Below are 23,702 nucleotides of genomic sequence, written 5' to 3'. Positions count from 1 at the left end.
AGCCTCCAATAGTTCCAAAGCAACCCCGCGCTGCTAGACTCTACTACGGAACAGACAGCAGCGATCGGATTACTGAGGGTGAAAACTAAATAAACATATTATTGCTGCACATACACGTTTGTCACTGAATGTATTGTGTTAATGTTGATTTAAGCAATGATCAAGTCATGTTTGACGATAGATTAAATAAGTGTAACCAGCACAATGATTTCATACATTTTTGGAGGGAAATATACATACCAACCAACGAGCTAGCATTTATTAAAGATCAGACATGATGGTCCTCATTAGCCTCAATATTTCTTACTGCTAACCGTCCTTACAATTCGCCTTTGTAAGGTTAAATGATTAGGTTGTTGGCTTACTTTCATCTATTAAAGCCAGCCTTGTGGTAGCATGTAATGTCCCAGCAGTATGAACTTAGACACAATGCATACAACATAGATCCCCATTCATTGCATTTAATTGGATTGTATATTAAATTCCAAATCTACTCAGTCTTTCTTAAACTGGATTTAAAAAAGACATTCACAGTAAAGACCTGTGTGTGCGTGCGAGCGAGTGTTTCCCTACTAGCGTAATGGTTGAGGTTAAAAGGGGCGGGGTTAATTAGCATATATTCGAAACATTTAGGTTAAACATTTAGATTTAGATATAAGATTTAACGTTTAAATATATGATTTAACATTTAGATATAAGATTTAACTTTTAGATATAACATTTAGATTTAGATTTAAACATTTAGATTTAACATATAACATTTAGATTTAAACATTTAGATTTAACATATAACATTTAGATTTAGATTTAAACATTTAGATTTAAATTTAACATTTAAATATAAGATTTAACTTTTAGATTTAAGATTCAACATATAGATTTATCATTTAAGATTTAAATATAAGATTTAACATTTAGATATAACATATAACATTTAGATTTAACATATAGCATTTAGATTTAAAATTTAGCTTTAGATGTTCTATTTGACCATTATACATGTGGTTAAAAGTTATGTTAAATGTAGGAAAATGTAGGAAAAAGGTGCTTTGCTTTGAATGTAAAGTCTCACTGAGTAATAACCTGGTTTAACTAAAACCTCACTTGACCTACTGGTGGGACTGGCACTGACAGGCACAGGAAAACAAGTGAAACCTTTCAAAAACAACTTTTTAATGACATAAGACAATATGGCAAGGCCATAAAGTAAACAATCAGTTTCAGTATGCATAATAAAAATGATAAAAATAAACCTTGGGGAAAAGGAAAAATGACAACATAAATGTAGAACAGCTGTAAGGGTAGAACATGAGATAATATCAATGAGTGTTACCAAATAAATTAACATGTGAAAAAGTAATGCAAGAGTAAAGAGGGAAGATAGAACAGTGAGTGAATAGGGATGCACAGGGAATTGGTGAAATATAAGTTAATTAGGAATCAAATTTAGGTGATTAGTTATTGGTCAATGGAACATGGAAAGCAAAAGGGGACAAGACACTTTTAAATAATATTTAGAGTTTAATTTAATGGAGAAAAGTCAGTAGGCTCTGGATAATTACCTGACCGGTCACCCACTCTGTGTTTTTCTATTATATGTAATGGTTATAACATTTTACAGACAAGAAAACAGTCAATCATGGTGAACAATGCAACACTTTGATGCTCCAACTGGTCTGAGAGGGGCTTCCCTTTGTATGGATTCCCGAGGGACCCAGAATGGAGGAAGAGGTGGTTTTTAATGGTTGGCAGGAAGGACTTCAATATAGCTGCACAAATAAGCAACAATAAACTGTGAAAGGAACGTTATGTCTACAGAGGTGATAGAACAATTACTTGTCAACAGTTCCAAGTCCTTCATATCAAATCAATAGGCCTCTTTACAGGAACACTTCAAAAACCACTTCAGTTGTACATGGAGAGGTGGACTTAAGTTGAGAGCTGATGCCATTCCAACCATCTTCCAGCATCATCCAGTGCCAAGGAGGAAAAGCCCAGCACAGAGGACACATCTTGCAGAGGTTTATCACCTACCTGATGATCATTCATACTGTAAACCACATTCTGGTCTGATAAAACTGAACACATATTGTAATCAGAGGCCTTAATAACATCATTAGTAATGTTGCAGACTCAAAGCTGACTGAGATAAATGTTTACAACTCATGACAGTAATAATACATACACAAAAATGGCAAATCTCTTAAATAGATGTCTTTATTTAAAAAAAGTATGTATTCCTGCCCCCCCCCTTTTTTTTTTTTAGAAAAAAATATACAGTATACAGAAAAAAACATGCACACATATATACTCATGTGCACATCTACATATTTACATACACGTGTACACACTTACACAATGCAAAATTTCAATTTATTTAATATGGAAAACCTCTTGAGATGTGACATCTTGTTTGCAAGGGGGACCAAAAGAAACAAAGACATAGACATAATAGACAAAACAGTATTACAATATACCAAGCATACTGTCCAACACTATATATAAGTAAAGGACAATACACAATACGACTAGCACTTGCTTGCTTTCACAACCCACTTCTACCAACACTATACATAAACATTAACACAGAGTTTCTACACATATTTAATTGTACTGGTTTACATACATTCTTTGTCTTTATACCGTTTGAAATTTTTCTTAAACTAGGTGATATTTGGACATTGAGTTCTTCCTGAAGATTATTCTACAGTTTTACACCATAAACTGTAAGGCACATGCTTTTCATAGTTCTCAAATCTTGTGAGCCTTGTACATTCTAGCTTTGTACATTATTATTGCTGTTTTTAATTCCACCAAATCATTGAATTTTAGTGTTTTTAACTTCCAAAATAGTAGATTTGTGTGTTCCCTATATCCAAATTTGCAGACAACCCTTATTGCTTTTTTTGTTGTATATTTAACAGTTGCAGAGAACTTCTGTGTTTCCCCAAAGCTCAACACAATAATTTAAATATGGCACAATCAATGAACAGTACAAAATGATGATTTTTGATCCAAAAATGTTTAGATTTCATCAGAACTGCAATATTTCTTGCTATTTTTGTCTGAACAAACTTCATATGTGACTTCCAGCATATTCTGTGGTTGATAATCACACCAAGAAATGTGTAACTGATATACCCTTTCAATTACAACATCTTCTATTTTTACTTGTATCCCTGTATCTGTACCACAGTTCCCAAATAATTTGTTTTATATAAATTCACTGATTAATTATTTCAATCAGACCATCTTTTTAATTTCTTCATTTCCTGTGATTTTTTCCCCAGAAACTGCTGCAAGTCTCTCCAGTACATAAAATATTTGCATCATCTGCAAGTGGGATTAGTTTCAATGAATCTGGAACTTTCCAAATATCATTTATGTGGAGCACAAAGAGTTTAGACCCCAACACTGACCCATGGGCAACTCTACAAACAATGTCCAAATAATCTGATTTGTGTTCATCAATCACATAGTGTTGCTGTTTAGTAAAATAGGTCTGAATCCATTTCATCACAACCACTCTTATCCCATTTCGCTCCAGTTTATTAATCAATATACCACGGTCAATAGTGTCAAAGGCTTTGAGGTAAAAAATAACACCTTCTGCAAACAGTTTCTGATCTATACAGTTAGTTATTTCCTCTATTAAACACGTTATCAAAGATGTTGATCTATTCACACACAAATAACCAAATAAATAAATCAAAAAGTTATAACAGATTGGATAATACTCCTAAACCATCAAAATTGGTTTTAAGTATTTCCACTAAACAAACATTTAAATGAACAATTACAGCTAAAGAACAGTGGTTGCTCGGTACATTATGCTTACCATGTTTATTGCCAACCACACATTATATAGCGAACAGGGGAAAAGATTCGAACATCAATAAAACGAAGAATATAATTGATATGCTACAGTAACACCTGTGCCTACCAGCCAGTGTCATGTCAAAAATGGGTCTTTAAAATGGTCTCATGACTAACAGGTGTTGTTGATAAGAATCAGCAACCAAAGCCTAGAAGAGAATTAATTAAAAAACAATTCCAAACTCCCAAGCTTTCACTGCTACTATGCATTAAAATCCCCAGTGGGTAGATTGGTCGTCCTGCAGCCCAAGGGTTGTCGGTTCCCCAGCCAGAGAGCTCATGTCAAGGTCAACCAAACCCCTAATTGCTCCTGATGGGTCTTGGTTGAGCACCTTGCATGGCAGCTTCCACCATCAGTGTGTGAATGTGTGTGTGAATGTATAATGGATACACAAAGTAAAGCAATTTGAGTGCCTTGATAAAGCGCTATATAAATCTAATCCATTATTATTATCATATTTTTTTTTTAACAATTAGATATAATTTTAAGATGCTTCAAACCAGACAACATATTTACTACATATCCTCTACCCAATGTCAACTTCACCTGGCTAAAATTTTGGGTATATAGGTAAAACCTTATGGGAAGTATGGACTTTTTAGTCTCAAGTTACCAACCCTATCTGAATTGCGCCAAATACTTATTTATGTGAGACTGGAAACATTCCTGAGCTATTTAGTTGAAGCTTTTTGAAGCACATTAATTTTGATAATTTATATGGCACTTTTCGTGGAGAATTGCAGCACAAAAGTGCTTCACAAACAGTTTTTGCCATAAAAGCATCTTAAAACACTGGTAGTCACACAAAGATAATTATAAAACAAATAAAACCACAAACATGCTCTCACTCGTGCACACAAAGATTAAATTGATTTCAATGGCTAATAAAAGCCCAAGAGAGACCTTGACTTTGCCACTTGAAATCAGAATGGCTGGAGTGGGCCATGTGCTCCTCCGACTCATCCCTCACTTTCTCCCAGATACAGGGGAAGGAGACAGGGCTAGGTCCAGAGGTGGTTTAAAACCAATGCTTTGGCAGGTTCTGTCAAGACTGATGTCAGGGTCTGAGATTCACACCTTTGTCTGAAATTTGTGGAGGGGTGAGGATGCTTGCATTTGTGACACATGTAGTCTGAGATTCATGAAATCATTTGCTCTTGGTCAGGAACGGGAGAGGACTTGGGCTCTGCCCACTAATCATTGTGAGCTGGAGAGGTTGCTTTTTTTTTTTTTTTTTTAACCTCATATTGGATTGGAGATGGAATTGCCAGCAGCGTTCTGTGGCTGTGAAAAATGGGTTGCTGTAGACCAGTGTTTCTCAATCCTGGTCCTCGGGGACCACTGCCCTGCATGTTTAATGCAAGTACCTTTTCATTAATTTCTTCATGTTTTTAATCAAACATTTTAAAGGATGAACATCTGGCTGATTAAACTTCTGCTTCTTTAATAGTGGGTATTTATTAACGTCACGGTGTAAATCGGTGAGTTATGTTCGAAGTTATATCAACGAATTTACACTTAGTTTTCAAATGCCATGTTTGCAAACATTAACTTAATGTTTACAAAAAAAAATTGTGTTTTGTGGGTAACAACTGGTTTTATCGACAAATTTAAACTTTGTGACTTTTTTTTGCAGAGATTAAATTGATTTTTACACAATGTGAATCAGAGTTTTATTGGGGTTTTATAACACACCAGCATCCCTTCTGTTCCGAGCTCCAAGTTTTACACGTCGTTACGGCAATTTAACTTTAACACAGTGAATTGAATGAAAACAGTCTGAAAGAGTGTCACCCTGTTTCTTTTATTTTAATTCACTCCTTTGACGGGATAGAAAGGCTTTGCATGACGTCATCATCTTTACTGTACTGTCTGTATCGATTCATGAAGATATGATCAATATGAGGCTGTAAAGCTGATGAATGTGACAATCTGTCGGACTGCTAATCATTTTTGCCATAGGCTGCTTTCTCCTCTGATTTACAGACGTTTTATGGACACACCACACAAGGCTGGGCTGTACAGGACCTTTCTTTCTATGCATGTCAGCTGTTTCTGTGGATGCCCCACAGGATCTGGCGCCTGCAGCTGACATGCCCCCAGCCTTTGTGCAAGGCTGGACTGTACATCTGGAGGGTCCTTGACATTGACGGCTGGTATCTCATGGCCACTGAGTATCTAGAGTGCCATCAGTTTAAGAAGAAGGTCGGAGGGTGAGGTCTCACACTCTCGGCAACAGTGCCAATCGGCTGTACAACACACTGTGGGAGCAGCATTCAGACTCCTGGATGCGGAAAGCGATCCAGTACCTTGGTGTCCACGAGCAGTTCCTGGCCTTGAGGGGCAGGCTCCACCACCTCCTCAGATGCCCCCTGTACCGTCCCCCATCTGGCTGCTGACTGGCTACGACGTGCTGAAGCGGCTGGACGAGTACAGGGCCAGGATCACGTCTATCTTCAGGTCCATCTTGAAGATAGACTCCAAGAAGGTTTGCTCACATTTTCTTACTGCTACTTAGGAACGTTCTCACACTGAAATCTCTGTCCAGGTGACGAAGAAGCTCGCAGGTGCCGCCTCGGACACAGCCACATGGGTGACCAGTGTAGTCCGAGCTGGACGGGGAGGCACGGGATGGTCTGCCTGACAGACGTCGAGGTGATCCAGCGGATCTCCAGGGAGGAGTGGAGGCTCCACTGCAGAGGACGTATGGAGATGAGGAGACAACGCTCCTCATCCAGGACCTCCTCGACACCTTCGGCGGACCAGCAGGATGTGACACCCTGGACATCCCGTTGCTCGATGCTCTCCGCATCCAGGACATCTGGAGCATGCAGAGGCACCTTCCAGCTGCCTACGTAAACTGAGTTCGGGCCCTGCCAACTGGCCGGATGCAAGCTGTCTGGTGGAGGCCATTTGCAGCAGCTCTGCCGTCTGCATCCCGGGGCCACACGCACAGGAGGGACCCCGAAGACTCGGTGGTCCCTCATCCTGGCAGACTATGTGGCCATCAGAGAGGTGGTGCTGGCGAGCCCAAGGCTGATGGTTCAGACCAACATTCAGCTTCATGAACTGGACTCTGTCGCAGTGGTGAGTGCTGACATGAAGCTGTTACCATGGTGATATCTGTAATTTGATGCATGTTGCACTGAAAACTCAGAAACCTAAAGCCAGGGAAACAGAGGAAGTCGGGGAGGGCCATTGTGGAGCAGGGATCTGGCGTCGTCCCTACTCCAGCCATCGCCAGCGAGCCCTTACCCGCTGTAACAGGGCTGTCCTCAGTTCAGGTGAGATAAGGACAGCCCTTTGACTTTAACATCCCTGAGGAGGAGCCAGGTCCAACCTCCAGGGGTATGCCTCCTCCACCTCATTCTCCTCCTGCTTTAACGCTTCCTCCCTCGCTCCTCTCCTGGCTCAAGGTGATCAGGCTGTGCCGCCTCCTCTTCCGGTACCCAGGACCACAGCCTACAGGAAGAGGAAGGCAGCTGAGGCTGCAGAATAGGAGCCTCCACCCAGAGCCAGACCCCGCCAGCAGCCGCTGCAGTACACCTGCAGAAAGTGTGGCCAGCCAAAGAGGCCGGACATTGGCCACACTAGAATTGCTGGTGTAGCGTACTGCGAGGCTGTTGGTGGAAAGACTGTGGACGAGTGGAGGGAGGAAATGAGGAAAAAAAAGGACTAAAAAAAAAAAAAAAAGGACAAAAAATATACTAAATATATATATATATGTATATTTATATATATATATATATGTGTGTGTTGTCATAAATTTGGTATAAAGTTGGTATAAAGTTACTATTCAGTTTTATAAATAAATCTTTTCAAGTTGTATAATTTCTCCCGTTCTTTGTAAAATCTTTATATGATGTACTTTAAGAATGACTCAAATGAGCCATTAATGCGCAGTTTCTATCATGCATCCAGATACAGCCGTTATTTCCGAACAAACAAAAATCAGCATAGACATTTTCCTGCTACAATACTGGACAGAAAATCCCTCTGACGTCAAAACCAAGATTAAACAAGAACTTCATCAACAAGAGCTTTCATTTAATCAAAAATCTCAAACAAAAATAGCAGTAAACAGAAACGATGAAAAAGACCAGTCACTTATTGACATGTGTTTGAATTAATGGTCAACTTAGACTTTTTCCAAACACATTTTAATGATAATCATTTACAGATGCATCTTTAAGACAGATTAAGGGTCCAGAACGGCAGATGGCAGAATTGAGAAGGTGACAAACGATCACCATGATGCAACATTTAAAGGCTGAGGTTGGTGGTGGGTTTTTTTTTTCCCTGTCCGTCTCACTCCCTCAAACAGGGCAGAACTTTATCATAGTCTAATCGTAAACATTTTCTGTACAACTATTGTTACAGTGCGCTGTTTCAATTGTTCCAATTTTGTCTGTCCAATCAGCACGCAGCATCTGTTCCAACTCTGTTAAAAAAAAAAACAGAGCAGGTTGCCCAGTCAAATGGCTCCATTTGTTCCAATTTCAAGTATCAAACTTTTGTTCCTCCAATCACGAAGATGGATTTGTTCCAATTTTTCTCAGTGACCTGCCCACCCCGCTAGCGGCACTTTGACACTGGACAGTGTGTAAGTACCGTTTCATTAATTTCTTTATGTTTTTTAATCATTAAACATTTTATCAGACGAACATCTGGCAGGTACAACTGCACCTTCTTTATTAGCGGTGATTGATTAACGTCACGGTGTAAAACGGCGAGTTACGTTTGCCAAAGTTAGCATATCGACTTTAAACTTCGTCAATTTTCAAGTCATTTCTTGCAAACATTAAATTAATTTTCCCAGAAGGTGAGTTCGAGTTTTATGGTTAACTGGATTTATTAGGGTTTTATACACCCTGGCTTTTTAATAGCAGTGATTTATTAACGTGACGGTGTACAACGGAGACTGACGTTAGCTAAAGTTGTGACACTTCGTCAGTTTTCAAGTACCATGTTTGCAAACATTAAATAATTTTTCACACGGTGTAAATCCGCGTTTTATTGGGGTTTAATAACAGTGGACTCCTTTTGTTCCGAGCTCAGAGTTTTGCACGTCGTAATGTCAGTTTAACACCGTGAAATGAATGAATGAAAACAGTCTGTCACGGCTTCGTGAAAAACAGCCCAGTGTCACCCTTTTTTTCTTTTATTTTAATTCGCTCCTGTAACGGGATAGAAAGGTTTTGCATGATGTCATCATAATCTTTACTGATCGGTATGGATTCATGAAGATACGATCAATATGAGGCTGTAACGCTGATGAATGTGACAATCTGTCAGGCTGCTCATCATTTTTGCTTCAGCTGCTCAGCCATCTCATGACCACTAAAGATGGAGGGACATCTGGAAAGATTAAACATGATGAATAAATTCTGTTTGAAGTGTACTTAATGACAGCATCAGGTTTTTAGCCAACGTGGCCGTGTTGTTCTCTCCTTTGATTTGCAGACAGCACGGATGTTTCATTAAACAGTAAGTGTCATTGTACTACAGCTTTCATGTCATTACAGCTCCACACACCTCCTGTTCTGACTTGTTTCTTCCACTGACTCCTTTTCTCTGTTCACATGGAGCATCTGACATTTAAAAGGCTCCCAACCGGGACCATCATGCTAAAGGCCTCTACTGAGGCCCAAGCACGCCTCAGTAGAGGAAAAACAAAGGCTGCAGTGAGGGCCAAGACACCGGAGGAGGTGGAGGAAGAGGCCAGAGCCCACGTCGCCAGAGAGGGTGGTGATGTCACCAACGCCACCCTCGTTCTGAGCCGGTGGAGGGTCCAGTTCTGCCGGTACCAGGGCCAAACCTTCCACTGGCTTCTGGAAAACGACGTGGGCTACGCCATGAATCTCTCCCACCAGAAGGAGTGAGAGAGGACGGGGTCTCAGTCCCCACTTATGGCCAACAAGGTAGAATCTGCCAGCCTCGGGTGTTGGTTATCTTCAGTCTGATGGTTTTAACACACTGTGTGTGTTTGCAGGACACCCTCACTCGCTACTCGTCAGCCTACCCTGACTTTGTGGAGGCAGTCAGGTCCACCAGGCATCTGAGGAGGCGAGGGTGAAGGCTCTCCAGCCCATTCAGGAGGGACAGGCCCTTGTTGGCTTTGGGGACTTTAAATTTGAGTGCCTGCAGAGCCTGTATGAGTCGAAGGAGCCCGACAAGATCCGGTTAGTTTTTACTGTGAAACAGAATAAAATCTGTGTCCTGACTGCATGTGATGCTTTAGCTGTAGCTGATTAAACAGCAGCAGAGTGCAGCTGCTGCAATGATCAGATCTCACATTCTGTCTTATTTACACAGATCTGTCAACTACCTGAGGAGGAAGGCCCCAGCTCCAGGGACGCAGATAGAGAACGCCGTCCGCTACGTGAAGGGCAGAGACAGACGGCAGATGCTGCTGCATCAGGTTTTTAGCCAACCTGACCGTGTTGTTCTCTCCTCTGATTTACAGACTGCTCGGACGTTTTATTAAACAGTAAGTGTCATTGTACTACAGCTTTCATGTCATTACAGCTCCACACACCTCCTGTTCTGACTTGTTTCTTCCACTGACTCCTTTTCTCTGTTCAGATGGAGCATCCAACTTTTAAAAAGCTCCCAAATGGGACCATCAAGCTAAAGGCCTCTACTGAGGCCCAAGCACGCCTCAGTAGAGGCAAAACTAAGGCTGCGGTGAGGGCAAAGACACCGGAGGAGGTGGAGGAAGAAGCCAGAGCCCACGTCGTCAGAGAGGGTGGCGATGTCACCAACGCCACCCTCGTCCTGAGCCGGTGGAGGGTCCAGTTTGGCGGGTACTAGGGCCAGACCTTCCACTGGCTTCTGGAAAACGACGTGGGCTACAGCGTGAATCTGGTAGCCTCCCACCAGAAGGAGTGAGAGAGGACGGGGTCTCAGTCCCCACTGATGGCCAACAAGGTAGAATCTGCCAGCCTGGTTTAACCGCTACGCTGTGTGTTTGCAGGATGCCCTCACCCGCTACTCCTCAGCCTACCCTGACTTTGTGGAGGCAGTCAGGTTCCACCGGGCGTTTGAGGAGGCGAGGGTGAAGGCTCTCCGGCCTGGTCAGGAGGGACAGGCCCTTGTTGGCTTTGGAGATTTTAAATTTGAGACCCTGCAGAGCCTGTATGAGTCGAAGGAGCCCGAGAAGATCCGGTTAGTTTTCACTGTGAAACAGAATAAATCTGTGAGCTGACTGCATGTGATGCTTCAGCTGATGCTGATTAAACAGCTGCTGCAAGGATCACATCTCACATTCTGTCTCACTTACACAGATTTGTCAACTACCTGCGGAGGAAGGCCCCAGCTCCAGGGACGCAGATGGAGAACGCTGTCCGCTATGTGAAGGGCAGAGACAGACGGCGGGCTGCTGCTTCCACCAGCACCAGCAGCATCACAACCACCAGTGCCGCCATCGCTGCTACCAGCACAGTGTCTGTCTCTGACTCCAGCCAGGCTCGCAGGGCCTCTCAGTAGGTTTCCAGCTCTGATGTTGGTGTCCTCACGTCCCCTCATTACACTGCTTCACTGAGCGTGATGTCACAGTTCAGACTTGCAGCTTTCGTCTCTGGATGGCGTTCTCTGTCTGCGGTGGAAATGCAGGCTAAAGTCCGGCAGCTGGTGGGCCCTAAACCTGCATTTCCAGGTGAGGGGAAACTCATGATAAATGAAGAGTGTGCCTTCATCCTTGATGACAAGCTTATTTCAGGTTTGGTTTCCAGCCTCTCTCAGACCAGACCTTCCCTACAGAATGCCTGAGGAACCGACAAATGAAGAGCTGGTCCAGGCTGTAGTTGACATCGAGGGCTGTAAGTAACAGTGATGTTCATCATTTGTTGTCACTGACAGAAATGTTGATATTGATGTTGGCTCTTCTGGTTTTTGTCTACCGTAGAAATATAGGAAACAAAACGGAGACGCTGCAGTAAGTTTGGTTCAATTGAAAACTTGCTTGTCTTCATGGGCTGAAAATCACAGGGTGCTGAGTCGCTGCTGCTCACCTGCCAAATCATTACTCATATAGTGCTTTGTAGTTACACACCTTTCTCCATCCCTGCTTTCTCCACTTAATCACCCGACTCCCTCCCCAGAGTCCAGCATCCCTACCTCTAGTGCAGAATAACCCTTTTGTCATCACATCATCCTCTGCTTGCTTCATCTGTGGAACATCATCCTCATTTTGCTTGTATTGAGCCTCTGTCTTAGACGCTGACTTCCTTCACGTCATTAAAATATTTCTACTCCGTTTCAGCCTCTGGCGTACAGGCTCCTCCTCTCTCGCGCCACACGGCTCCACCTCCTCCACCTCTGTCGCTGGTGTCTCTGCTGCGATGGGCGAGCCCACGGATGAGGAGCTCCTGGAGACCGTTCCAGTGAACCCCGTCCCTCAGCAGCCTCCAGAGATCCTCATCGGGTTTCATAGAGCAGAGGCACCAGAGTCCTCACAACCCCTGTCAGCCACGCCACCACCGCCGCCAGCTGCACCAAGGCAGCCCACAATGAGGGCTGCTGCCAGAGTCCTGGAGAGCAGCTCTCAATGCAGAGCAGCAGGACTGGATTTGCTGGGTGCTGTTTACCAGGGACAGCTCGGAAAGGCCTCGGCTCACTAGCGAGCTCAGTCTCTGGTGGTACCCTCCCCAACCCCGGCCGATCTACAGTCAGCCTCCTGCGTCCCCTGACCCTTTCTATGCATGTCTGCTGTTTATATTTGTATGTGCAAGGCTGGACTGTACAGGGCCATCCGGAGGGTCCTGGACATTGACGGCTGGTATATCATGGCCACTGAGTACCTAGAGTGCCATCAGTTTAAGAAGAAGGTCGGAGGGAGAGGTCTCACACTCTCAGCAACAGTGCCAATCAGCTGTACAACACCCTGTGGGAGCAGCATTCAGACTCCTGGATGCGGAGAGCGATCCAGTACCTCTGTGTCTGCGAGCAGTTCCTGGCCCTGAGGGGCAGGCTCCACCACCTCCTCGGATGCCCCCCCGTACCGTCCCCCGTCTGGCGGCTGACCGTCTACAGCTACAACATGTTGACGCGGCTGGACGAGTACAAGGCCAGGATCACGTCCACCTTCGGGTCCATCTTGAAGATGGACTCCACCAAGGTTTGTGCATTTTCTTAACGCTACTTAGGAACGTACTGACGCTGAAATCGCTGTCCAGGTGACAAAGAAGCTCGCAGGTGCCGCCTCGGACACGGCCGCCTGGGTGACAAACGTGGGTAACCCGTACGGGCAGGTCCTCATCAGCGTCCTCACCTGCTCTGAGGGCTCCGAGGGCCTGTCCAGGATGGCAGGCGGACTGATGAAGCGGTACCGATTTGCCGGGGTACCTGCCTCCCAGCTCATTTATGTGGACCGAGACTCCTGCACCTGGGAAAGCGTGTCGAAGACAGCTGCCTTGTTTCCGCTACGAATTACTGTCTGCTTGTTGCATTGTGGTGTTCCACACAACATTGACTGTAAAGCAGAATGAAAACCATTGTGATTTGTCTGTTGCAGGAGTGGGGTCAGCTCATAGTAAGGCTCGACATTTGGCATCTGATGCGACGCTTCGCTTCAGGTGTCACCACAGAAAGCCACTAGTTGTACCCCAGCCTCATGAGGCAGCTGTCTCACTGTATCTTCGAGGTGGATCCCGGAGATGCACGCCGTCTCGCCGAGGCTAAGCAGTCCGAGCTGGAGGGGAAGCACGTGATGGTCGGCCTGACAGACGTCGAGGTGATCCAGCGGATCTCCAGGGAGGAGTGGAGGCTACACTGCAGACGGAGGATGCGTGGAGCCGAAGAAACGGCGCTCCTCATCCAGGACCTCCTCGACACCTTTGGCAGATCAGCAGGATGTGACACCCTGGATGTCCCGTTGCTCGATGCTCTTCACATCCAGGACATCTGGAGTATGCAGAAGTGCCACCTCAGCTGCATTCAGGACCCACCGGGGTTGCGGCTTTACACCGAAATAGGACGGCTGACCAAAGGCGGGGTCAGCCTGTGGGTCTATTGCTGCGCGAGGGGCTCCACATCTCTGGAGTCCTTCCACCTCCACTGGTCCATCCCAGGTAAATTTCAGATTTTTCTGTGTCAGCTACACGTTTGTTTGAATGGTTTGTGGAAAAATGTTTTAACTGGAGAAAATAAATGTGTCTTCAGGGACGTTAGTCAGCGCTAAACATTTCAGGGCGTTCCTTGTTGATTGACTGGTGAGGTGGAACGAGGACCAAGCAGCAGCTGCTGCACCTCCGGTTGCAGATCAGGTGATGGGACAGGTGATGCCTCACAGAACAAGATGGCGCCGCGGATGGCTGCCTCGATTTGTTGGTGCGCTCTGTTTTGTCTTGTTTTGTTTGTAAACACCGTTTTTTGTTTCGGTTCGCGGCTCTCTTTCACTAGAGAAGACCTCCTGAACATTCAGGAAAGAACTCCACGGGGTTTGTTTCCCGAGTTTCTGGCTCCTACAGCAGTTTTAGTGGACTTTTTAATCAAAGGTGCCCTCACCTTAACTTCACGCCGACGCAGGGGGAAACGAGCCGGCGCGCTCGTGCGCCTTCGCCAGCGAGGAAGACGCACGCCACTACCTGGAATATTTCTCTCTAATGTGCGCTCACTGGGCAATAAAATGGACAAGCTTCATCTTCTGCTGAGGAGAAACAAGGACTTTCGTTCATCCTCTGTTTTGTGCTTCACCGAGTCATGGCTGTGTGGGAACATCCCGGACTCCGCGCTACAGCTGGATGGATTCCAGCTTCACCGAGCGGACCGTGATACGCGGCTCTCTGGCAAAACAAAGGGTGGAGGTATTTGTTTCTACACCAATGCTGGCTGGTGCAACGACGTGACAGTGATACAACGGCACTGTTCTCCCCTCCTGGAAACTTTTATTATCAACTGCAAACCATTCTACTCCCCACGTGAGTTCGCTTCCTTCATTCTGGTCGGTGTTTACATCCCGCCGGAGTGCAACGTGCAGGACGCACAGTGCGCACTCGCCGACCAGATACTGGAAGTGGAGCAGACCAACCCGGACTCTTTGGTTATTGTCCTCGGGGACTTTAACAAAGGCAAACTCAGTCACGAATTGCCTAAATACAAACAGTTTATTAAATGTGCTACCAGGGAGGGGAACATTCTCGATCACTGTTACACTACCGTCAGTAACGCATATCACGCCGTCAGCCGCGCTGCACTGGGACACTCCGACCACTACATGGTCCACCTGATTCCTGCCTACAGACAGAAACTAAAACTTTCTAAACCTGTGGTGAAGACATCAAAGAAGTGGTCTAGTGAAGCTGCAGAAGACTTAAAGGCGTGTCTGGACTGCACTGACTGGGATGTCTTCAGGGCTGCTTCCACCAGTCTGGATGAGTACACAGAAGCTGTAACCTCATACATCAGCTTCTGTGAGGACTGCTGTGTGCCAACACGCACCTGGGTGACTTATAACAATGACAAGCCCTGGTTCACACCCAGACTGAGACAGTTGAGGTCTGAAAAGGAAAGGGCTTTCAAAAGTGGCAACAGAGCAGAGTACATAGAGGCCAAGTACAGGTTCAGCAGGGCGGTGAGGGATGCTAAACAGCTGTACTCAAAGAAACTCCAACATCAGTTCTCCTCTAACGACTCTGCTTCTGTCTGGAGGGGGCTCAGGCAGATCACCAACTACAAGCCAAGAGCTCCCCCCGCTGCTAACGATCGACGTCTTGCCAACAACCTCAACGACTTCTACTGCCGCTTTGAAGACCACCTGGACAGCTCTCACGCCTCCCCCCACCACACCTCACACCGGCTCCAGCCTACCAGCCCCTCCCCCACCACCACAATAGAGGCTGTACACCTCTCACTATTACAGTGCCCCCTCCCCACGTCCCCCCCACCGTCACCTCTCTCTGTCCTTGAAAGAGATGTAAATAGGCTCTTCAAGAGACAGAACCCCCGCAAAGCTGCTGGGCCAGACTCCGTGTCTCCAGCCTGCCTGAAGCACTGTGCAGACCAGCTGTCTCCTCTGTTCACGGACATCTTCAACATCTCACTGGAGACATGCCATGTACCAGCATGTTTCAAGGCATCCACTATCATCCCAGTCCCCAAGAAACCGGGACCCACAGGACTGAATGACTACAGACCCGTCGCCCTGACCTCTGTGGTCATGAAATCCTTTGAGCGCCTGGTTCTGTCCCACCTCAAATCCATCACGGACTCACTCCTGGACCCCCTACAGTTTGCCTACAGAGCCAACAGGTCTGTAGACGACGCTGTAAATCTGGCCACTCACTTCATCCTCCAGCACCTGGACTCTGCAGGATCCTGTTTGTGGATTTCAGCTCCGCATTTAACACAATCGTCCCGGCTCGTCTGCAGGACAAGCTTTCACAACTCAACGTGCCCGACACCACTTGCAGGTGGATCACTGACTTCCTGTCGGACAGGAAGCAGCGCGTGAGACTGGGAAGCCACACTTCGGACTCCAGGACGATCAGCACCGGCTCCCCGCAAGGCTGTGTTCTTTCTCCCCTGCTCTTCTCTCTGTACACGAACAGTTGCACCTCCAGTCACCAGTCTGTCAAGCTCCTGAAGTTTGCAGACGACACCACCCTCATTGGACTCATCTCTGGTGGGGATGAGTCCGCTTATAGATGGGAGATTGACCGTCTGATGGCTTGGTGCAGCAAGAACAGCCTGGAGCTCAATGCTTCCAAAACAGTAGAGATGATTATGGACTTCAGGAAGAGCACAGCCCCCCCCCCCCCCTCCCCTGTCATCCTGTGTGGCTCCCCAGTGGACACTGTGGAGTCCTTCCGCTTCCTGGGCACCATCATCTCCCAGGACCTCAGATGGGAGCTGAACATCAGCTCCCTCATCAAGAAGGCTCAGCAGAGGATGTACTTCCTGAGGCAGCTGAAGAAGTTCAATCTACCACGGACAATGCTGGTCCACTTCTACACTGCCATCATGGAGTCCATCCTCACCTCCTCCATCACCGTCTGGTACGCTGCTTCCTCTGCCAAGGACAGGTGCAGACTGCAGCGTATCATACGCTCTGCAGAAAAGGTGATTGGCTGCAGCCTTCCTTCTCTCCCAGAACTCTACTCCTCCAGAACCCTGAGGAGAGCAGGGAGGATAGCAGCTGACCCCTCCCACCCTGGACACCATCTGTTTGACCCTCTCCCCTCTGGCCGGAGGCTGCGGTCTATCAGAACCAGAACCTCCCGCCACAAAAACAGTTTCTTCCCCTCTGCCATCAGGCTTTGGAACTCACCTAAAGACTTACCTGACTAACTGACACAACGCAATTCGTTATATTAGCGACATCTGGATGTTCGTTATCTTAACGCACATCCAAGCACACAGGAGTTATATTAACACACTCCCCCTCCATTGGTCACTTCAACTTGTACATTTTTATACTACAGACTGCACATTTCATGTAAATACACTACTTTACTTTATCTTATTTTAATGTACATAATTTTTTATTTCCACTCTTATATAGTTTTTCAGTCTTAATGTTATATGTTCAGTTGGCTTGTTCATATCTTTATGGTTCATATTTATTTATTTATATGTAAGCACCGTCAAATCACAACAAATTCCTTGGAATGGAAGTTACTTGGCAATAAATCTGATTCTGATTCTGATTCCACTCCTACAGTGGCCACCTCAAGTACGCCCTTAACCTGAAGAGCCAAACAGTGCTTGGCCTTCAGATGGTTAGGGATTTCAAAAAGCCTGCTGCATACACAGGTAGAAGATTTGAAAAATGTGTATTTAATTATTTGGGAGAAAACGGAAAGGCTGAACTTTTGCTGTGTCTCAGGGGAGCTCATCGGGGTGGAGTACCTGTACCAGCAGATGGGTGGTGTGCTTGAGGATGTCAGCTTGGACCCTGACACTTTAGACGAGCCTGCAGCTGTCACCACGCTGGAGGAGGTGGACGAGGGTAAAGAGGAAGATGTGGAGGACCCCAACTTCTTTGGGTCAGCTACCCTCTCCACCCGTGCAGCAGCTCGGTCAGGTGATCCAGCTGACGCACCCAGGTCTGAGCCATCCGGTCCTGCCGCCCTTGCCTGAAATGCCTCTCCTGAGGCTCCTAACCAGATGGCCAGCCAGGATACCAGCACATCCTGAAGCTGGCCAAGGCCCTGGTGGAAGTCAGGAGTCTTCAGGGTCTACCTAACAGCAGGGTAGACAGACTGATCAACAGCGAGTCGTCTACGCTGCCAGACACCAGGTGAGGCAGACCATGGGGTGGTTCAAGGCAGCCAAGGGGAGGAACACCTGTCCTGGGAAGGAGAGTCTCCAACGGTGAGACTTGTTTCATACAGTGCTTCCCTCTGACCCTATCTGCCACCTATCATCACCATCCTCTACTCCACCTTCTCCTGGCTGCCTGCTCGGACAGATCTCGGGCCATGCAAACTGGCCGGATGCAAGTCGTCTGGTGGAGGCCGTTTGCAGCCAGCTCTGCCGTCTGCATCCCGGGGCCACACGCACGGGAGGGTCCCTGAAGACTCAGTGGTCCCTCATCCTGGCGGACTACGTGGCCATAAGAGAGGTGGTGCTGGCAAGCCCGAGGCTGATGGCTCAGACCGACATTCAGCTGTACGAACTGAACCAGAGGACTCTGTCGCAGTGGTGAGTGCTGACATGAAGCTGTTACCATGGTGATATCTGTAATCTGATGCATGTTCAGAACCTGCCAAAGCATTGGTTTCAAACCACCTCAGGACCTAGCTCTGTCTCCTTCCCCTGCGTCTGAAGGAAAGGGAAGAGTGATGGATCGGAGGAGCACCAGGCCCACACTGTTCTGATTTTAAGTGGCAAAGTCAAGGTCTCTTCTGGATCTTTAATAGCTATTAAACCCTATGACAAGTAAGGGAGACGTTTTCTCTTCTTTCCCGTGCATGACCCTCACTATCTTGCACTTTCGGTGCATCTGGATTATTCACTGCGGGATGCTCTTTGAGGAAAAGAGTCTCACAAATGTGCAGTCATTCAAATGAGGGAATCCTAGGGCTGATAACCCTAGGGGGACTGCACAGCTAGTATAAAACTAAGGAAATCCTGGGGTTGGCAAAATGTGGAAACACTTCACGAATTTGCATGTCATCCTAGGATGGTGCTCATTCTTCTTTGTGGGAGAAGGAACAGATTGACCTAAAGAAATCATTGTGTTTACCATCTTCAATCGGCTGGGTTAATAGACAGGCATAATGGTATAATTAAAAATAAGCTTAAAAAAAAAAGTGATGGCAGAAACAGGGAAGACTTGGCTAGACTGAATTTTTCTGGTGGGCATATACGCGAGTGACATCTAATAAAACAGTTCTCACTACTTTTGAAATAATCCATGGCAGACAATACAGATTACCACAGCTGATGCAGTACCAGACAACAGGTGAATGAACTCTTGCAGACTATATGCTTAAGATTAAAACTTAAGATTGTTTTAGCTAATGTCATCCCTCAGTAGGATGAGCAGTCCTAATTAAAGTCATCAAGAAGAAGCATTGGTGTTCTCCACATTGGGATGGTCTGTATCAGGTGCTCCTGACCACACCCACTGCAAAGAAGATCGCTGAGAGGTTGCCATGGAGTCATCTTACGCACTGCAAGAAAGTACCAGTTAGTCTCCCAGAGCCACTAGTCTGGTCTAAGTTGGTGCTCATTCTGTGGAAGGAGAGGGAGGAAGGGGTATCCAGAGCGGGGCAGGAGGTTACTGGTTAGAGTGGTTTATGTCCAAAACATCTGCAGGTGTAAGATGAATCAGAAACGGGTTGTTTGTGCTGAATGGATGGTTTCCCTACATATGGACATAAAGCACATCTGAAGCCCTCATAATTTAGGAGCTCGTGTGTCTGGTGCATCTTCAGTTTCGGAACTTTTTCATGTTTTGTTTAACCTCAAACACTGCAGCAGCGTTTCTAGCCAGCTGAGACTTTCCACAAGTGTTTCTCATTTGTCATTCCTTGTCGGACTCGAACAGACACCCCTCTGGATACCCCTTCGGCTAGCTTCTCCTCCCACAGAGAAGCATGAACTAGTTTCTCTGTTACAAATGTTCAGATTCTTTTTTACCAATAAACTGTAGCGACCCTGATTGACAAGACGGTTTCTCAAACTGATGGTTCACGTTTATTGGACAGCCGTGTATGTAAAAACACCGTAAGAGCTACAAGACAAACACGACTCTTAAAAATATGGTTTTACCTTATTCCTCATGAATTACCATGTCCTTTATTCCCCTTTAACAATCTCTATTTAGAGTGCTCTTGCTATGTATATTAGGCCTGTGTTTTACACCTTAACATTAGCCTTTTGTTCGTTTTTAATCGTGTAGCACACTTTTCTCTGCACATGGGACTGCACACTGCTGCTGTATAGTTTTTGCAGCAGTTGCGACCCATTTACGACACCTAGGTGTTCTGAACATTTCAAAATAAAAGCTTTAGCTGTATAATAACTCTAAAAGTACATAAACACTTCATGAACCAATTTCACAATGAAGTAAATATTAGCAAGGTCATATACAGTGTTTTTCACCCTGTCCAATCAGAACAAAGCCTATAATCTAACTTGAGAGAAGACAACCAATGAAATGCTCGATTTGTTCCAATTTCGAGAATGAAACTTTGGTGCGCCCAATCAAAGAGCCAGATTTGTTCCAAATTTTCTCAGTGACCCTCCCACGCTGCTAGTGCCACTTTGCTCGGCTCTCTGCATTTTTAGATAGTTTGTAAGTACCTTTGATCAGTGATTTCATGATTTTCTTCACAAAGAACATGATGGCTACTTCTTCTTCAGTGGTGGTTTGGTGACATATCTGTATGAAAAGAAAAGTTAAATTACCAATTGCCACCTAAATTTGTGATAATTTCTATCTATTGACATAACCAAATTTCAACTCATTCATTATCTGTACCAGGTAAGCTGAATCCTATCCCAGCATTTTATCAGGTGAGAGGCAGGGAACACCCTGGACAGCTCAAGTCCATCACAAGGTCAACACAGAAAAGGACAACTGTTCGCACTCGGGAGAATTTAGAGTGACCAATTAACCTCAGACAGGTGGGAGGAAGACGGAGTGCCCAGAGAGAACCCACTACAGGGTCAAATTTACTTAATCACACCTCATTTGAAAAGTCATAACTTATATTTTCATAAAATGATCCTGGTATTTTGCTGATATATAACCTGACCCACATCAGGTAAAACTTCGCCCTCATGCATTTTTTTCACCAATTATTAATATATTTTTAAGATGCTTCAAGCCAGTCACAAAATATTTACTAAATATCTTCTACACAATGTCAACTTCACCTGGCTGAAATTTTAGGTTTCTAGGTAAAACCTTATGGGAGCTTTGGACTTTTTAGTCTTAAGTTACCAAACTCATCGGAATTGTGCCAAATGCTTTTACTTCTATGAGACTGTAAACCTTCCTGAGCTATTTTGAAGTAGCTGTATGCAAAACACACTCATTTGGACACAAAATGGATTCCTAGTTTTCAGGGTGATAGTTCAACTCATTCTGAACAGTTTAATTTTTCAGCATTAAAGAGTACTCCCTATTTTTCAGTTCCACAAAGTGGTCAATCACTTGCCTGCGACTCAGCTTTTATGGATTGTCATCTGCTGTTCCCAACTCCTCAGTAAGAAAAGTAGCTATTGGCTGTCCTAAAAGTCACTAGAAGTCACTAATTAGCATAATCAGCCTAGTACATATAGTTGTAATGGATGCTGCTATAAAGAGGGATGCGGTGGGAAAGTCAAAAATTGATTAAAAAAAAAAAAAAAAAAAAAAAAAAAAAAAAAAAATGTTTAGAACAGCAAAAATAAATGCTAATTCTGTCAATATTTTCTTTATTTTTAGTACTTTAAGTGTATTTTGTTTTTTTAATTAGGAGTCGGCAACATATCAACACTTTTAACTTTAAACATTTTTGTCCACACTATTTTTTAATAGACATTACTATCTAATAAGCCAGGGCAGGATCCTCCAGTAGCAGCTTTGTACGTTTCAATTTCACCCTGGTCATGAAACAGAGGTGAACGTCGCCTGCTCTAGCCGAGAGCTCCCCAGTGTATGGGGAGGGGTCTGCACAGCACCCGCTTCTCATTGGGAAGAATAAACTACGTTCACTCACCTCAGTCTCCAAAAGTCTCCACTAATACCAGAAAATGTCGCTAGATTTGTCGCTAGTCACTTAAAAAATAAATAAATAAATAAAAAGTCGCCACGGGGTCTGAAAACTCACTAAATATAGTAAAGTCGCTAAGGTGCCAACACTGAGGAATAATAAATTCCCCCAAGACCCGCCTCTTTTCACACATAAGCCAATCACAGTCAATCTTCCCCCACTCACACGCACATTGGCTGTCGTCTTTATGGCAAGCCGTTTGAGCATTTATTCCATATCCTTGATATCAAACATCAGTTTCCTTCACTAGCTTGCATTATGCACAAACTAGTTAACATGTGCTCACATTTTATGGGCATTTTTAATTAACTAGTGGAACTCAAAATCTGACTAGTACCAATTTTTTAACAACTAGTGACGCTTTTGTGCAAGTAGTTTGAACAGAAGGCATACAAGTGAGGCCACTTGCTATAATAGTCGGATAAAATTGATATCTAGTCAGCGTTTTAATTCACTAGTAGGACTTTGGACCAAACTAGTTGACTAGTATGTTTTACTAGTTAACTAGTGAACTGCACAATATCAGCACGTTAACTAGTCAACATTTGGTCTTCTCTAGTTAACTAGTGGCCAGCAATAATCTGCACTAAATAACCAGGTGAAGACCAAATGTTTAGCTAATTATCTAGTAAATATTAAAAAAGCTTACCATTTAATTAGTAAATGCCAATTTTGATCTTACTAGAGAACAAGTGAGACTAAAGATGAATTACTAGTTAACTAGTGAAGCCAAAATACCCTCTAGCAATACTAGTGAGTGACATATCTTCTCAGCTTGTGAACACCTGACTGACGAAATCATCACTAGTGGACTAGTTGAAACGTAGCACTCCCTAGTTCAACTAGTTGATTTTATGCAAATAAATGGGTGGGGGAAAGGCTTATTGAGGCATCCTATTGGCTCCCCAATTCAAAATTTAAAATGCCTACGAATAATATCTCCATGATTTCATAACAGCCCACCCAGTTCATTACCATTTGAGATACTAGCTAACATGTGGTCCTGTGAACTGCAAATAGCCACCTAGTGGCTGCAAGTTGCAGCTTACACGTAAACTTGTAAAGACAAAGTGCCAACTAGTTGACTAGTTGAAGTATACTTTGATGTTACATGTTCACCAGTGAGACTAAAAACCATGAACTAATTAACAAGTGAGGATCTAAATGGTTACTAGTTAAACAAGTTGGTATCTTGTTTGATATTACTTGTTAACAAGTAACACATAAACTGTCTTTTACTTGTAAACTAGTTCAGTGGAAAAAAAGTATCTACTTTACCAGTGAACCTAATGTGTGTCTTACTTGTTAACTAGTGCAGGGCATTTTTATCACTAGTCTGATTATTTTCAAAAATGTAGGGCCTTAGGCTGAACATGTTGCTAATTGTTCTGACATGTTGGACTTTAACTTGTTGCTCCTAATTAAGCACAAGTACACAACTATAACGGCTAGTGAGCGTTTGTTTTCAACATGTGGGTTTTTTGTCTCACTAGTTGATATTATAGATGAACTGGTTAACATGCATACCTTACTACTTCAATAAAACTGCCAACTAGTCAGCATGCACCAACAACTAGTCAACTAGCAAAGTGCTGCACGTGTCACACATGTTAACA

The 23,702-nt window shown here is 44.5% G+C and overlaps 2 long non-coding RNA genes across 2 annotated transcripts; both read left to right on the top strand.

Annotated features, from left to right (window-relative positions):
• Nucleotides 1–9,254: 9,254 nt before the first annotated feature.
• Nucleotides 9,255–10,548, top strand: LOC121637940. The gene is made up of 3 exons (XR_006009969.1): nucleotides 9,255–9,295; nucleotides 10,299–10,367; nucleotides 10,463–10,548. It is a non-coding gene; the product is annotated as an uncharacterized LOC121637940 (long non-coding RNA).
• A 1,096-nt stretch (nucleotides 10,549–11,644) lies between these two features.
• LOC121637941 lies at nucleotides 11,645–12,179 on the top strand. The gene is made up of 3 exons (XR_006009970.1): nucleotides 11,645–11,697; nucleotides 11,784–11,813; nucleotides 12,141–12,179. It is a non-coding gene; the product is annotated as an uncharacterized LOC121637941 (long non-coding RNA).
• The last annotated feature ends 11,523 nt before the right edge of the window (nucleotides 12,180–23,702 follow it).

The sequence above is a fragment of the Melanotaenia boesemani genome, chromosome 4 (genome assembly GCF_017639745.1).
Source record: "Melanotaenia boesemani isolate fMelBoe1 chromosome 4, fMelBoe1.pri, whole genome shotgun sequence".
Classification (NCBI taxonomy): domain Eukaryota; kingdom Metazoa; phylum Chordata; class Actinopteri; order Atheriniformes; family Melanotaeniidae; genus Melanotaenia; species Melanotaenia boesemani.
The sequence above is the reverse complement of the archived record's forward strand: the minus strand, read 5'-3'. Positions and strand labels throughout refer to the sequence as shown.